Source organism: Podarcis tiliguerta (assembly GCF_965153285.1).
Source record: "Podarcis tiliguerta genome assembly, chromosome: 8".
In the NCBI taxonomy this organism is placed as follows: domain Eukaryota; kingdom Metazoa; phylum Chordata; class Lepidosauria; order Squamata; family Lacertidae; genus Podarcis; species Podarcis tiliguerta.
Window position 1 is genome coordinate 20,675,102 of NC_139541.1, and position 17,756 is coordinate 20,692,857.

Consider the following 17,756-nt stretch of genomic DNA (forward strand, 5'->3'; position numbering starts at 1 on the left):
CCATCTGGCTGAGTTTTGCCAGCCACTCGAGTGTTTAAAAACAATACAGCATCGGATATTTAAAACTTCCCTAAACAGGACTGCCTTCAGATGTCTTTTAAAGATAAGATAGCTGCTTATTTCCTTGACATCTGAAGGGAGGGCGTTCCACAGGGCAGGTGCCACTACCGAGAAGGCCCTCTGTCTGGTTCCCTGTAACCTCACTTCTTGCAATGAGGGAACTGCCAGAAGGCCCTCGGCGCTGGATCTCAGTAAAACAACATTAACAACAATAGACTTAAATTAGCCATGTCCATTTATTTCAATCGGTCTGCCCTGAGTAGGCTGAACATAGGCTACAACCCATCGGTTTTGGATTCAACAGCTCAGATTTGGAGCTGACTCCAGCTGAAATGTCACCGCATGGGTGAGTCTTGATGGACTTTGCTGATTTTAGCAGCAGGAGCACTCTGATCATCGGCTGCTGGCTGTGAGTTGATGTTCTAATTTCCCACAGTCACTCCTATACACTGTGGGGAAATAAAATGGTGGCTCACAGACCCAGCAGTCCAGTGCTGATTAGACTGTCAAGCGGGAAGGGAATAAAGAGGTGTCTATTGTAGGCAGTGCCGAATTTACATATAAGCTAAACAAGCTATAGCAGGGGTCAGCAAACTTTTTCAGCAGGGGGCCGCTCCACTGTCCCTCAGACCTTGTGGCGGGCCAGACTATATATATATTTTTTTTTGGGGGGGGGGGAATGAACGAATTCCTATGCCCCACAAATAACCCAGAGATGCATTTTAGATAAAAGCACACATTCTACTCATGTAAAAACACACTGATTCCTGGACCGTCCGTGGGCTGGATTTAGAAGGCGATTGGGCCTGCCTGAGCTATAGCTTAGGGCCCTTCTCTCTTGGGAGCCCCCCAAAAAATTAAAGGAAAAAAACCTGGATGTACTTTTCCAAAATATAAGATAAAAAACAAATAAAATAAAACCTACATACAGCAACAGTGTTTTGTGTTGTGTATGACCCTATGATGTAAGTAATGGGCACCGCCTGCTAGCTTGCTCCCTAAAATATCACTGGTTTGCTCATTTCTATATATAGGGTGCCTACATTCTGTATGGTCTGTGTGCATGGCCACATGTAGCATGCAGCTGCAGACTGCAGTGCAGCACAGTTGAATGTAGGTCAAGCTGTTGTACCTGTTATCTAATATTAAAGAGGCAGCATAGACTAGGGGTATGAGTCTTATGCCTACTGACCAATTTCATGTAATACATACCGTATTTTTTGCTCTATAAGACTCGCTTTTTCCCTCCTAAAAAGTAAGGGGAAATGTGTGTGTGTCTTATGGAGCGAATGGAGGCTGCGCAGATATCCCAGAAGCCAGAACAGCAAGAGGGATCGCTGCTTTCACTGCTCAGCAATCGCTCTTGCTGTTCTGGCTTCTGGGATTCAGAATATTTTTTTTTCCTTGTTTTCCTCCTCTAAAAACTAGGTGCGTCTTGTGGTGTGGTGCATCTTATAGAGCGAAAAATGCGGTAATTTATTTCTTTTGATCCCATTATGGCTTTAGATACCTATTAGGTCCATAAATTACCATATAGCATATATCCAACACAAAAAAAAACCAGTGACAATTTGTTGTTGACAAAGGACAGCTGGACATATAAAGGGCACCATTACCTTCAGGGCCTCATCAAACCTAAATCCGGCCCTGAGTGTAGGCACCGAGTGGGGGCCCTCTCAGGGTAAAGGTAAAGGGACCCTTGACCATTAGGTCCAGTAGTGGCCGACTCTGGGGTTGTGGCGCTCATCTCGCTTTATTGGCCGAGGGAGCTGGCGCACAGCTTCCGGGTCATGTGGCCAACATGACTAAGCCGCTTCTGGTGAACCAGAGCAGTGCACGGAAATGCCGTTTACCTTCCCAGCGGAGCAGTGCCTATTTATCTACTTGCACTTTGATGTGCTTTTGAACTGCTAGGTTGGCAGGAGCAAGGACCGAGCAACGGGAGCTCACCCCGGTGTGGGATCCGAACCACCAACCTTCTGCCTAAAGGACGTTCTGTGGCATCTCCCTCCCAGCCATCATTCAGTGGTGTTGGTGCTGCACTGTAGGAACATAGGAAGCTGCCTTTGACTGAGTCAGACCCATTGGCTCATAGCTCAGTACTGTCCATACTGACTGACAGTGGCTATCCTGGGTGTCAGATGGGAGACCATTCATATATATATATAATTTCTATATGTAGAAATCAAAGAAGCCATTGTTCTTGTGTCACCCCTCAGTGAATTTGTAGAATTCTAGCATGGTCAACAATGCGCCCAGTGCCAGGGTAGCATAATGGTTAAGATTCTTGGGGTGGGACCTTGGAGACTAGAGTTCAAATCCCCGCTCAGCCATGAAGCTCACTGGGTGACTTTGGGCCGATCAACACCTCGCAGCCAAACCTACCTCACAGTGTTGTTGTGAGGCTAAAATAGAAAGGGGGAAAGAATCATGTACACCAACTGCTGGAGATGTGGGAGTATAAATGCGAACTTAGTACATATGAAGATTAACTGTACGATGATAAGATCATTTTGGTGCGAGGTGAGGATATTTATAGTAAGAGTAATAAAAGGAAATTGTTATTTAGGGGAATTGAATTCAATTCTCAATTATATTCCGGGAATGTGGGAGATTTCAAGGGGTCAAAAAAAAATGGATGTACCATGCTATATTAGAAGCAAAAAAACTTGTTTTGATGAATTGGAAGAGCCGCAAAAAGATTCCATTGAGCACATGGATTGATAATATGGACAGATTGCATGTAGACACAAATTAAGAATGGATAAATATGAAGAAATCTGGAATGAATATTTAAGCGATAAGGTGGATAGTGGGGGGAAGTGGGGGGAGGAGAGAGAGGTGGGAAAATATTGTTAAAAGGATGCAGTCATAGGTATATCAGTGTATTTAAATCTGAATTGTCAAATTGTTATTATGGTTTTTGTTGTAGTGTCTTTTGTGGTTGTTGTTTGTATCGAAAAAATAATTAAATAAATTTTAAAAAGACAAGAATCATGTACACCTTCATGAGGAAAGGTGATAAAAATGTAATAATAAATGAATCCAATACAATACAATACAGTATGTACCCAACAATGAACACAGAGGCACTCCGAAACATTTCCTGAACCAGGATTTCAACTTCTATCCAACATTGCTTGGAAAGGCCACCCGAGAGGTGGGGTGGTTTTAGGTAGCTGAAGTTGGATTAGCCTTCATGAAAGACTCAGGGGATACTTTTTCTCAGTGAAAGTTTACAATAATATTTGAAAGACTCTCCATCGACACCAGCCTTTAAGCTCTGAAAACAGATAGTGCATTTTTAATGGGATTGCTCATCTGACAAGGAATTTGGCTAATTCCTCCAATAGCAGACAGCTTCCGCTCTCCAGCTTGTCTGCGGAAAGGAACAGTGGAGGGGGAGGAATTAAAACACCCACCCACCCTTGCCATCCCTTGGTTGGACCGCCTGGAAAAGATCAGTGGAGTCCCTCCACTTCTTGCAGACACAGAAGGAAGGCTGACCTTTCCTTGATCTATCCTAGGGAAACAGGAACTTCTACAAAGAAAGCCGAGAAAAGGGGGAGCCCCAAGTGGAGAGGTGTAATTCAATGGAAATGCCAATTACGAAATGATTGAGAGACTTCCTGCATTTTCCACAGAGGTATGTCTTTGGGACTAAAAAGCTTTTCCTCGAGGAAGGTTAAAAAGAGGGATCAAAAGTTCTGAAAAGCCCTGCCATGCTTTTCGAAAGATGTGCACAGTTTTTATTTATTTAAGGTCAAAACCAAGAACAATGGCTAGTAGGCACAATGGCTATGCTCTCCCCTCCATACACTTTCAAAGACAGCAAAGCTTCTGAATACCAGAATACCCAGTTTCTGGGAATTTGCAATTGGGGGAGAGTTATCTTGTGCTTGGTTTCTGCTCACAGCCTTCTCATGAGCATCTGGTTGGCTACCAGTGGCGTAGCGTGGGGGTGCAGGGGGAGCTGGCCGCACCGGGCGCAACATCTGGGGGTTAGGGTTAGGGGGCGTAAATCCACGGGTTAGGGAGCGCAAATTACTTGCCTTGCCCCGGGTGCTGACAACCCATGCTACGCCACTGTTGGCTACTGTGGGAACAAGATGCTAGGCTAGATGGACCATTGGCCTGGTGCAGCAGGCTCTTCTTATGTTATTATCTCACCTGTTCCCATGGTGGGGATTGCCCTCCTCTGCTTCCCTCTCCCAATTAACCTCCGTTTCCAGAACCCCCTATGACATCACCAGGGGCTGCCCCAAGGTATCCAGTCTGGATCCTGAAATATCAGGTTCTGGGATGCTCCAAACCTGGCAAGCCTAACCAGAAAGCAGGGTCAGAAGAGAGCAGCTGGGGTCACCTGGTGTGCTCATGTCACACAACCCTTCCCCTTTGACCATTTATTTGGTCCATCTCTTTCAGTAGAGTCCGTAGAGTTGGAAGGGGCCCAAAGGCTCATTTCCCCCTGCAACGTGGGAACCACAACTATTGTCTACGGCGAAGTGGCTGTCCAGGGGTTTCTCCAGGTCCTATGTGGAGATGCCAGGGATTAAGTCTGGGACCTTCTGCATGCAAAGTAGCTGTTTTACCACTGAGCTATGGACCTTCCCTTTTAAAGACGAGTGTAGCTAATGAAACTTCTGATCTTGGTGCACCAACCATGCACACACACACACACACACACACACCTCCTCTCATCCCACCCACCCACCCAGAGTTAATTCAGTCTGGGCCTCTTTCTAAGGTCTCCCTCTTTGCATCTGAGGAAAAGCAGCCTGCGCTTGCTTCTTCCCCTCGGGAAGAGATGCCAGGGACTGCAGCCTACCCATACATCTCTGTCAAAATCTCTATGAATAAATTAACCTTTTTAAAGATTAGTGCACCCTCATACCGCAGGGTTTTTGGTTGTGCTCCCACCGCCCCTCCTTCCCCCGCCAAACGCAAAACAAATGCTAAAAACGCTTTGACAGGCGATGCCAGCCTCTCGGGCGTGCGGATTGCCAACAAAGAGATGGAAGCAATTTAAAGGTACAGCTGTACAAAACACACACAAAAAACTCTGAGCTTGGAAGTGGCCAGACCAGGATTCTTCGTGATGGGGGCAGCATGGGGGCAGGGGCTTTAGAAGGGCACCCACCTTCCGAAACAAAAACCAAATAACAGTCAGAGAGCCAATTATTGGAAAGGAGCGATGAGCCTGAAGAACAGGGCTGGGGAGCCTTTGGCTCTGCAGATGTTGCTGGACTACAACTCCCATTCTCCTTAGGTGTTTGTCTCATGGGAACTGGACTCCAACAGTATCTGAAGGGCCAAAGGTTCCCCAGCCTTGCTTTTGAGCAAGGAACCTCAGACATTTCAAACATAAGACTGTATGATGAGTCTACTGCAGGGTTTCCCAAACGTAGGTTTCCAGCTGTTTCTGGACTACAACTCCCATCATCCATAGCTAGTAGGACCAGTGGTCAGGGGTGATGGGAACTGTAGACGAAAAACAGCTGGAAACCCAAGTTTGGGAAACTCTGGTCAACTGGATCAGGCCAATGGCCATCTACCCAAGTATCCTGCTCTTACAGAGGTTGAAGTGATGCCTGTGGGAAGCCTTTTAGCCATAGCTGTCAATGTTTCCCATTTTTTAAGGGAAATTCCCTTATTCCGAATAGGATTCCTCGCAAGAAAAGGGGAAAGTTGACAGCTATGCCTTTAGGTGGACATGAGTGCAACAGCACTCAGCCAATTCCCAGCAACTTGTATCCAGAGCTATGATTCTTCTGACAGTGGAGGTGAAACAGAGCTAGAGGAGTCGTCTTGCACCCAAGGCTGCAGGGGACATTGGGTGTTGCACACGCATGACATCATATGCGCGATGTGGATATGCGTGTGACATCGTATGTGTGGTGCATGCGCAATGTCGCATTGTTGGGAGGCATCCGAGCAGAGAGCCCACCATGGCACAGTTCAATGGCTGGCTCCTCCTGTGTGTGAGAGAAGAAGCCACGCCGCACTGGCCTCCCCGCTCAGCCTCCTTCTGACAATATCATGTCATGCATGCGATGTTCGTGCAACACGCATTATCAAGAGAGGGCCAAGCAGGGAGCCCAGTATGGTGCAGTTTTCCTCAGTCATGCTCAGAAGGCGCCAGCCATTGAACAATGCCATGCTTGGCCCCCTCTACCCCCTCAATATCAAGGGGGCCCAGATCCCTGCCGGCAAATATTGAGGGATCTGAAGACTCCTCCGTCCTTAGGAGTTGGTGCGCCTGAACATAACCATCATGGCGAGTAGGTGTAACCCACTCCAAAGTACCTACCGATGTGCTACAGAGGGGGTGCTGTTCCTCACAACACTGCTGGAGATTACCGTATTTTCCCGTGTATAAGATGCCCCCATGTATAAGACGACCCCTATATTTTTGAACCCCAAATTAAGAAATCCATATTTTAAACATCTAACAGAACAAGTTTGAGCTTTTTTTTTTTGAGGTCTACCAAAGTTAGGGTTGCCATATTTCAAGAGCCTGAGCTCGAGGCCTGATGCCTGATGCCTGTGCCAAAGCCAGAGCCCGAACCCTTGTGAATTCACCATCCGTGTATAAGACAACCCCCAATTTTTGGCTATCTCCCCTCCAGCAAAAAAAAACATCGTCTTATGCACAGAAGAATATGGTACCTCCAGCATCAAAGGCAGGAGGATGCTAGTTGAGGGGGATCATCATGAGCATAGAAGTGCTATTGTGGGTTTCCTGGAGGTGTCTAGATGGCAAACTGAGAGAGTAGAACATTGGGTCAAGGATAGTGAACAGTCTTGAATGGTCTCTGCAGTTTAAACATTTGTGATGCCCTAACTTTTGATCAGGACCATTGAAGAAAGGTCAACAGGTACCTGTGTGGTGGGTCCAAAATGATCTTTTGTTTCTGGAAAATAAGCAAAGGGGATAGCTGGCTTTGTAGGCCACATATCATTGTGTCATGAAGATATCTATTGCCACTAAAACATTTTTGTTTAGGCAAGCCTACCCAGATGTGGAATTTTAGCAAGCAGTTTTGGCATAGGACTTTATTATGTCTGTTTGTTTTAAGACCACTGATTTTATTGATATTTTGATGAATGTTATGTCAATCTGCTTTTAATATTTGATTTTATCACTATTTTTTTAAATGAAAATTGGACAGGGTCTTGCGCAAAACTGCTTAGAGGCTTTTGCCGATTTACGCTAGTGTCAAACAAAAAGTAAAACAAAAAAAAAAACACACAAAAATGAATGCTTATTAATTTTTCACAAGGACTTTAAAAAAATTGCAAAGTGTTGTGTAAATATGGTGAACTAAAGGTCAGAATGGAGAAAAAGTGAGAAGCTGAGGCCACATCCATACGCCATACATTTAAAGCTTTAACAGTCATGTTTCCCACTATGAACAAACTACGGTTCCCAGGGTTCTTTGGGGGAAGCCATGCCTTTTAAAATGGTATAAAAATGCTGTGCTTGTACACCTAAAACTGACAGATTTGTCCATCTTTATTTGAAAACCTCTTTGTTTTCCAAAACGATTTCCCATGCTGCATGGGCTCTTGAAGACTTGAAAGACCAAGGCTTCATTCACATGGCAGTTTATTCCATTTCCCTGATGCTTTCCTAACTGTTCATTCCTTTATTATACAGTCAAACCTCGGTTGTCAAACGTAATCTGTTCCAGAAGCCCTTTCACTAACCCAGAAATAGTACCTTGGGTTAAGAACTTTGCTTCAGAATGAGAACAGAAATTGTGCTCTGGCAGTGCGGCAGCAGCGGGAGGCCTCATTAGCTAAAGTGGTACCTCAGGTTAAGAACAGTTTCAGGTTAGGAACAGACCTCCAGAACGAATTAAGTTCTTAACCCGAGGTACCACTGTATAGCATTCAAAAAGCCACAGAGCCACAGTGTAACAGGTACTGCTGCATGGAAAGAAATGTTGGAAAATGGGAAATAAGAGCTGGCATTATAATCAAGGAAAACCAACAGAGACTTCCCTGTGTCTAAATGCACCCAAAGACCTTCTCTGAGCCTGCAGAACTGGCTGCACAGTCCTGCGGATCAGGGCCATGGTGATCTCACTTGTCAAAAGGGCTTTTCCTAAAACCTGCTTGTCCACCCCCCCCCCCGCCCTAAATCCACAGGATGAAAACACTGCAAGGCTTAAGAAAGTCAAGCTGGAGTTTATTTTCTTCCGTGAGATTCATTTTTAAGCATTCGCTTTTTCAGCTGCTTTGCAGTCCCTCAGGAGCCGGGCTGTAGTTAAAAGGCGAAATTGGGAGTGTGTTAAAGCATGCTTGAAACAGAACATGTTGCACCCAGCCTCCCTCCTCCAATATTTATGGCTTTTAATAGGCAATTTTAAGACACTGCTGTTTGAATATATAATTAACAGGTGGAGAGCTCAGAGTTTCCTTTGGGGGCTTGAACCTACAACTTTACGGGGATTTCAAGAGATAGCATAAGTAGTGTGTTATGTTTTATTTGCCTACTGTGATGCAGAGTTGTTATAGAAACCAGCAACACTGCCAGAGGGTCACTCAGGAAAAATATGGTTATTGGCTGGTGCCGGGATATGGAGCCAAATTCTTTCTTTGCATTTATTTATTTTTCTGCCAATTTGCTCACTGCTTGCTGACAACTCGCAAGAACCCAGCACACGCCCCCTTGGTGCTTGTGCTCCACCAGCCGGGACAGAAAGAGAGATTTCTATTCTTGCTTTCAAAATAAATAAAAAACACAATTGTTTCGTTGATTTCATTAACTAGAATAAGTCATTTTTGAAGCAGGCATAGGGGAAGCAATTCTGGGTGGGACAAGGGCTGGTTTTTGACTCCTGGCTGGCTGCAAGTTGCTGGCTTCTGCTCTAGAAAATCAACCAGTCTTCTTTTTCTGGATACTTTCTGGGACACTCTCCATCCCTTCTGCCCAAGGCCACACCTCTTACAGCTCCTGTATTTTTGCTTGGCTGGAACGTGTTATCATTATTAGGTTGCAGCCTACCAAGTCCTACTCAGAGCAGACCTATTGGTCCAGATTCAGCTAAGACGTTTAGCTAGCAGAAACCCATGCAAGGACTTCAGCTCACACAACGGGGCTATTCTTCTTCACCTCTGCCCTCATGCCCCTTATGTGATCTCAGGCAGGCCAGAGAACCCCCAGAATAGCACATGGTCCTGAAAGACCTACATTGGCTCCCAGTACATTTCTGAGCACATTTCAAAGTGTTGGTGCTCTCCTTTAAAGCCCTAAAAGGCCTCGGCCCAGTATACCTGAAGGAGCGTCTCTACCCCCTTCTTCCAGCCCGGACACTGAGGTCCAGCTCCGAGGGCCTTCTGGCGGTTCCCTCACTGTGAGAAGTGAGGTTACAGGGAACCAGGCAGAGGGCCTTCTCGGTTGTGGAGCCCACCCTGTAGAATGCCTTCCCACCAGATGTCAAGGAAATAAACAACTATCTGACTTTTAGAAGACATCTGAAGGCAGCCCTGTTTAGGGAAATTTTTAATGTTTGATGTTTATCGTGTTTTTAATATTCTGTTGGGAGCTGCCCAGAGTGGCTAGGGAGGCCCAGCCAGATGGGTGGGGTATATATCACCATCATCATCATGGTGGTGGTATGGGGTGTCATTCTGTCTGCCAAGCTGAAGTGCTTGTACTGTTGCAACCATTTTCATAGTTTTACATTGAAATCCTCCCATTGAAATTAATGGACTTAAGTTAGTCATGTTCATTAACTTTAATGAATCTACTCTGAGTAGGACTACCATTGGACAGTGGCATAGCACAAGAGGGGCAGAGAGGAGGTGGCCCCAGGCACCTTAGAGGGGTGCAGCCAGGCACCCCCATGACAGGCTCCCTCATCAGGGCCATGTGTCTGAGCTCCTGCGGCCTTCTGGAGCCACAGGAAGCCTTTGGGGCTGTGGTAAACGTCCCTACCCCAACTGCCCAGTCCACCAGGGGGGGGGTTTCAACATTTGCCCCACCCTGGGCACCAGCAACCCATGCTATGCTGCTGGCATTGGGTGCAACCCATCATCATCAGATTTATATATGACTTACTTGCCAAAATGGCTTCCAGTCCACTGATTCCCTGAACTCTGATGATGCCTCTTGCTTGTCTGGGTGGCAGATAGAGAAGCATGTGTGAATATGAAGAAGCTAGCTGACTGTACAAAGCTAAAATTCACATTTGCTGTTCGGCCCACTGTGTCCTGTCCACCAAAGGCATGTGTCCCTCAAGAGATTGCTCAGATGAGAATTCAGCCCTTGGGCTGAAAGAGGTTCCCTCATGTCTGATCCACAGCTCATCGTGACTAGTACCTATTGACAGCCACATCTGAACGGATGGGGCTGTTGTTGTGCGAAATCACCCATATGATTTCAATTGTAACATGTGGAAGGAAGTAGCAGGGGGAATCGCGAACCAGTTTCCATAACAAAAGGCACCTGTAAATCATCAGCAAATTGTGTGCGACTAGGTGCCAATGCACAGTGGCGCAGGAAGCCAGCAGTTGCGCACACAAGCAAATGTTCAGCCACCAGCGAGGTGATAACAGAGAAGAAATGAGCCTATGCACAGACTTGCATTCCTTGGAGAGAGTGCTCTGGGGAGAGAGAAGCACTTAGAAGATGGAGAGGAGACTCCTCATTCTTGGGGACAGAGGAGGAAGGGAGAAGGAGACAGTGGAACTGGTAGGTGTCTAGAGATCTGTCACAGCCTCTGGCCCCTCCTCCTCAGCTGCCTCACTCTCACTTAAACCTATTGCTTGCTCAGCCTCCAACCCATCTGCCCCACATTCCTCCCCTTGACCTCTCTTCTGAATCTCACCACCTTTCTCCTGGTTTGGAGCCTTCCCCTTCTTATATTTCCCCCGGCTGTAGCTTCCCACCATTCCTCCTGATCTAGCCAGTCCCTGACACTTACTGTACAAAGGTATAATTTACACCCATTGCTCCTCCCACTTTTGCTGCTGCTCCTCCTACCACCGGCCCCCAGAAGGTTGCCCAGACAGGAATGTGGCCCTGAGAAAGTGTTCTCCTTCAAAGACAGCTTCAAGTACATCCTCAATATCCAGACTAATAAGGCTATGCTGAAATTTCACATACCCTTTCCTAAATTCTCCACTCCGTAAAAAAAGAAAACGAAAACAGGGGCTTCTTCGCTTACTGAGTCTCCCCAGGGAATGCTTCCTGTCTGCCACACATACTTCTTAGAATGTGTTGGGAGCATCACTCCCAGGTAGCAGTGGATGATAAATTTGATCCAGGGTGCATTTAAAGCCGAATCAATCAAATCTGCAGTTTGCAAAACTATATCCAAACCTAAATAGTGCTATCCTTTGAAATTTGCATTTCTCAAAAAAGGCATTAAAATGAAGATCTTATTGAAAACAAACATACAAAAATGCATTATATTCGGGGGAGTTGCTTGCAAAAATGCATACATTAGTCAAAACTCCATAGAAAGTTGTGTTTATTGGGAGAAATTCACATTAAAATGCCGATAAATTTTCACGAGGACTTTAAAACAAAAATGCAAAGTTTTGCAAAAATTGGAGATTGCATTCAGGATTGGGAACTATAAGAAGCTGAGGGAACCAAAATTGGCAGATCCATCCCATATGCTGCAGCAATCCAAAATTCATGGGCAGTTATAGACAGAGCCCCACACCTCAGTAGATTGTGTGGAGCTTTCATTTTAAAAAGTGGCTGACTCAAAAGCAGGGATCAGCAAACTTTTTCAGCAGAGGGCCACTGTCCCTCAGACCTTATGGGGGGGCAGGACTATATTTTGAAAAAAAAATGAACAAATTCCTATGCCCCACAAATAACCCAGAGATGCGTTTTAAATCAAAGCACACATTCAACTCATATAAAAACACACTGATTCCCGGACCATCCACAGGCTGGATTTAGAAGGTGATTGGGCCAGATCCAGCCCCTGGGCTTTAGTTTGCCTACCCATGCTCAAAAGGTTAAGTAGGGTAAGGGAAAACCATCTGTAAAATGTCTCCCTCCTTTCTTCCTTTCATTTCGCTCCCTCCAATAATTGAAAAAGAAATATTCAGCATTCCTCTGATTTCAGTTATTGTCACCATTCCATTTCTGTCCCCTCCAAGGAGCTTGAGTGGTGTACATGGATCTTTCCCCCTCTCCGTTTTCTCCACACAACAGCCCTGTGAGGGAGGTTAGGCAGAGAGATGGTGACTGGAACAAGGTCACACAGTGATACTCAGGGCTGAGTGGGGATCGGAACACTTGTCCCAGCCCAACACTCTAACCACTACACCACACTGCTTCTCACAGTTACCAAACGGTGGGGAACAACTGTGGCTAGGCTATCTCTGCCTAGTAGGGGCTGCAGCCATCATTCATCTCCAAGCTATGTTGGTCTGCTAGTTCAAAGGTGCCATGAAATGAAGGTCCCTCCAGTCTTCCCATTGATTTTCTTCTATAACCATCTTGGCCAGTAGGTGGGGTTCCAGTCCTATTTTACCCAAACACCCTGGGAATCCCCTTTTCTCGCCTACATGCTTCTTGCTCCCGATTCCCCATCTCTCACTAATATGCCCAAGCTGGCCACATCTGGAAATGTTTGATTTGATATAGTGTCGTTTTACATTGCAGAAATGAGCGTAAGCGGTTTTTTAACCCACCAAGTGAGAAATGTGATCTGGGTTTTACTACCGACCCTTTAAATAAAAACCAGAGTGCTTTATTAAACCATTATCTATCAAGGATGTATGGAGAGAGTTAGAAAGATCCCAGGATCATAATCAATATTGAAATTGACACTTATCTGTCTACTGTCTGGGTCAAACAGCATGCTTTCCCCCCTTTACTTTCAGAGCTGGAGACTGAAAAAAAGAATTCTACCACTCTCTTGAAATTTATTTGTGAACACAGTGCAAACTAAAAACTAGGGCAGTCAACAGATGAAATGATTTCAGTTTATTAATCACCTGTCTTTTTAAGTAGTTAATCAATCCTTTAACTGAGTGAATTGGGATTGTACAAAAAAAAGAATATAAATTTCTTTCCCGCCATGTTTCAAAAGTGGGAGATCATTTACAAGTCAATAAACAGAAATACTAGTCATTTTTAGAAGGTGAAGCCATGTCTTTTCATTTTGCCACTAAAATTTAATCCAGATAAAAACTAGAAACGAGTTCAGATGGTTCATCCTCAAGCAAATTATATGAGGATTTCTGGAAGCTAACAAAAAGACTTCAGTAAGACTTTCCTCCCTTACCAGAGCATCTTATTAGTATCAAAGTTCCCTTAAAAAAGAAAGTATGGGTTTGCATCTAATGAAGTCTGATTCAGACTAGTCCCAATAAAATTAATGGATCCAAGTTAGTTGCAATGTGTCTACTCTGGCTAGGACTAACAATGGACCTATGGTCTAAGGGTCCATCAATGCAGCCACCTTAGACCACAGGTCCAATGCTACGTAGTCCTACCAAAGTAGATCCAGATGTCAGGAAGCAGCTTATCTATGAATGCCCTAAACACATTGTCTTGAGTTCAGCCATGGAAGAAAGGTAAGATATAAATGTTCCCTCCTCCTTGCTGTATTGTCCCTTGATGAACTCCCTGTGACAGTGACCTTGGACTGTTTGTTGACCTTGATTCTGAAATGCATTTTGACCTAGACTGATTTCCCTGTGCTTGATTTTGGTTTGAAGGACAGTGTTGTATTAGCAATAATGTCTGCACTGGTGAATACTATGGAAAGGGTCTAACAACAACAACTCCTGGGAGCCAACCTCTGAAGACAGTAGTTGAAAGCTACTGGCAACACACCATTCCTTTCTTAAGAGAGATGCTCTGGTTGTCCATTTGCCACTGGGCTGGGTTCAAAGGTCATGTGTTAATGCCCACAGCCCAAACAACTTGGGCCCTAAGAACTGCCTGACTCCTTGTGCTTCACCTTGACAAGTGAGACACAGGATCATAGAATTAGTTCCGTATGATACAATAACTGGGCCTTTAGTGTGGTGGCACCCAGTGTTTGGAACTCTTTCCTTTTCCACATCAAGCAGGTGCTGTCTCTGTTGACTACTGGAGACCTTCCTTTTTTTCATCAAGCCCTTTAAGTGGAGAACTTTTCCCCACTCTGTATCTGTAGCACATTTGAAAACGTTTTTACATGTGGAATTGCTTTTAGCCTTGATGTTTTTACCGTGAAGTCATTCATAAATTGAATCAAACAAATAAAAAGGCATTAAATTAAGGAAAACTGCTTGCAAAAACTACATTTTAAGGCAAAAATGCATGTTTGTATTAGGAGAAAGTTTCCCTGAAACGCTGACAAACTTCGGGCGCAGCGAAACTGCAACCTGGTGTGCAAATGTGAAGACCTGAACTTCGAGTTGGGAAAAAATGGAAAACCGAGAGAAACTGACATTGACAATTTGTCCATCCCTGTTGCACTCTGGTAAAACACCGTACAAAAATGTGGTGCTGATGTAACCATGTGTACAGTTACATCACAGGAGACTTTTCTTTTTTCCCCCGGCAGTGTTTATCAATGTGCTTTGGCAAACTAGAAAGATATCAACAAACCAGGTTGTGTCCGGAGAGAGCAACAAAGATGTTGAAGGACCTGGAGACCAAGCCCTATGACAAGGGTGGGTACCTTGTAAGCCACCAGATGTTGGGCTCCAACTTCCATTGGTCCAAGCCAATATGACCAATGGGCGGAGAGGATGGGAGCTGAGGTCCTGCAATATCTAGAGGACCACAGGTTCCCTGCCTCTGGGTAAGAAGAAGCCTACCACAAGCTGGTCCTCTCCAGGTGTTGTTCAACTCCAACTCCCATCAACCCCAGGCAGCATGGCCAGTGGTCAGGGATGATGAGAGTTGTAGTCCAGCAACATCTGTGAAGGTCCCACCCCAACAGATGGGATTTTCAGTTTGCACATGCAATTTCCTCTAGGTTAGGGAACCCCACTAGCCATACTGTCTGGAGCTGTACTTGAAGGCTTCAGAAACCTCTGAGGCTGCCACTTCTTCCTTTATTTTGAAATGAAGCCAATACTTGAGGTCAGCATACCTACCTCCAGATGTTGTTGGACTCCAACACCCATCAGCCATCAAGAACAGCAGTGAGATGAAGGAGAAGGAAACAAACAAGCAGTGCTACCATCTGAATTGCTTTTAAGTCAGAAGCAATGGTGTGGTGGTCTGAGGCCATGGAGGAGGTAAAAAGACCCAGCAGGGTCCATGCCTCCAGTGTACTAGAGCCCAGCAATTGGCATGAAAGGAGGATTTTTCTAGCTAAGAAGAAGACTTATCACACTTTGCATTGTTTGGAGCCAATCAGAGTGAAAGGAAGTGAGTCCGCCACTGAGTATTGGCTCCTAGGGTCACTCTGGAAAAGGTACAAGGGGAGAACATGAAGGAGTTGTTCTACATGCTCTAAAGCGAAGCGTTTAGGGACGCTGAAAAAAACACAAGCTTTCAAGTTTCAAGAGAATGGTTTGCAAGTTTTGTTACGTACAATGGACCTTTAAAGAAAACATAACTTAAGTTCCTTTGAAAAAAGATACTGGAGCTCTCAAAATCATTTCCTCCTGTATGTGCATCTAGCAACATCTAGCTGAAAAGTAACACATGGAGCCCTGGATTGATCACTGCAGTGCATCATAATTATTCTAAAATTATAGAATTCTGATTACACAAGGAGTGTGTCATTAAGGGAGTGTGGCTACGACTATCATAGAGGGACCCTGCACTTCTGAATTTGCCACTACACTGCTGGTCAGAACGCAGGCAAGTAGGGTCTGGATGAGGGCAGACTGAGGTTGGTGGGGCAGAAACCCACTTTCTCTAACAGAGCAGTGTCCATTGGGCCGGGTGGATTTCTGACATGTTTTCCAGGAGGTAAGCTACCTGAATTGCAAGACTCTCCTTTCTTCATCTTTCAGAGAAAGTAAACAAGCAACTCTGATCACAGGCACTGTGTGAATTATGGTCAAGAAAGGCAGCGGGCTGCGGGCGGTAGGGTTGGAGGAGCAACCCAATTTGACATGCATTTTTGCCCTGATGTTGCATTTCCAAGTTCATATTACTCCAGTCCGATTAAATTGCACCACTCTTAATAAAGCTGAGATGCCATACGGCTCTTGATGTAACTGTACCTTCCAGAAGCCTCAGAACAGGGATTTCATATAAGCTAGGGCTAATATCTTGTTTTAAATCTGTGAAAAATTGGTATGTCCAATTTGTGCCCTTAGGCTGGTCGATAATCAATTGTTCCTGATATTGTTATTACACAGTGTTGTTATATATATATATATAAAGCAGAAAAATAATCCTGAAATGGCTAACACTGGTATCCTAAAGGATCTTAAACAAACAGTGCATAATGTCACAAATAAAACAGTTTAATATATATATTAGTTGCAGCAGGACACTTTTTAGGTCAGGAGCATCCAAGCTGGTGTCATCCAGATGTTTTGGACTACAACTCCCATCATCCTTGGCCATGCTGACTAGGACTGATGGGAGTTATAGTCTCAAACATCTGGAGGGCATCAGGTTGACCCATTTACCAAATAATAAGAATATAAGAAGAGCACTACTGGATCATGCCAATGGCCCATTAAATAATAATAATAATAATACCCCGCCCATCTGGCTGAGTTTCCTCAGCCACTCTGGGTGGCTCCCAATCGAGTGTTAGAAACAATACAGCATTAAATATTAAAAACTTCCCTATACAGGGCTGCCTTCAGATGTCTTTTAAAGATAAGATAGCTGCTTATTTCCTTGACATCTTATGGGAGGGTGTTCCACAGGGCGGGCACCACAACCAAGAAGGCCCTCTGTCTGGTTCCCTGTAACTTCACTTCTCACAGCGAGGGAACCGCCAGAAGGCCCTTGGCGCTGGATCTCAGTGTGTGGGCTGAACGATGGGGGTGGAGATGCTCCTTCAGGTATATAGGACTGAGGCCGTTTAGGGCTTTAAAGATCAGCACCAGCACTTTGAATTGTGCTCGGAAACGTACTGGGAGCCAATGCAGATCTTTCAGGACCGGTGTTATGTGGTCCCAGCAGCCACTCCCAGTCACCAGTCTAGCTGCTGCATTCTGGATTAATTGCAGTTTCTGGGTCCATCATGAAGTTCTCATCGTGGCCAAACAGATGCCTGCTGGAAACCATAAATCAGGATTCAAGCATAAGAGCTCTCTCCTCACCTGTGGTTTCCAGCAACTGGTATTTCATTGGAGGGTGGGGGCAGGACAAAGACCACTTGGCCCCTAGGAGTTGGCACCTATGATTTGGGAGTTTTATTTTCAATTCCTTTCCTAATGATCCCTAGCACAGAATTTGCCTTTTTCATGGCTGCTGTGCACAATGACTTCAGTCATTGCCTCCCACAGTTTAGAAGAAGGAAGGAAGGAGAGCCAAACTGATGAGCTGTTGTTGTTGTTTTTTCCAAAAGAGTTCTTTGGTTTAGGGGCCCTGACTGAAAAGGCCCTGTCCACTGACTAGGTAAAGAAGAGGTATCAGTCCATAAACAAGACATTCAGGATGGAGATGGCCAAGTGTAGCGTTGGAAAGCCATAGCTTAGATAAGCAGGAAGATAGAACTATCCCTCCCTCACTGAAACACCCATCCAGCCTTCCAAACAGCTCACTAACTTGTATTTCGCAAATCCTACGCAAAACAAACAAG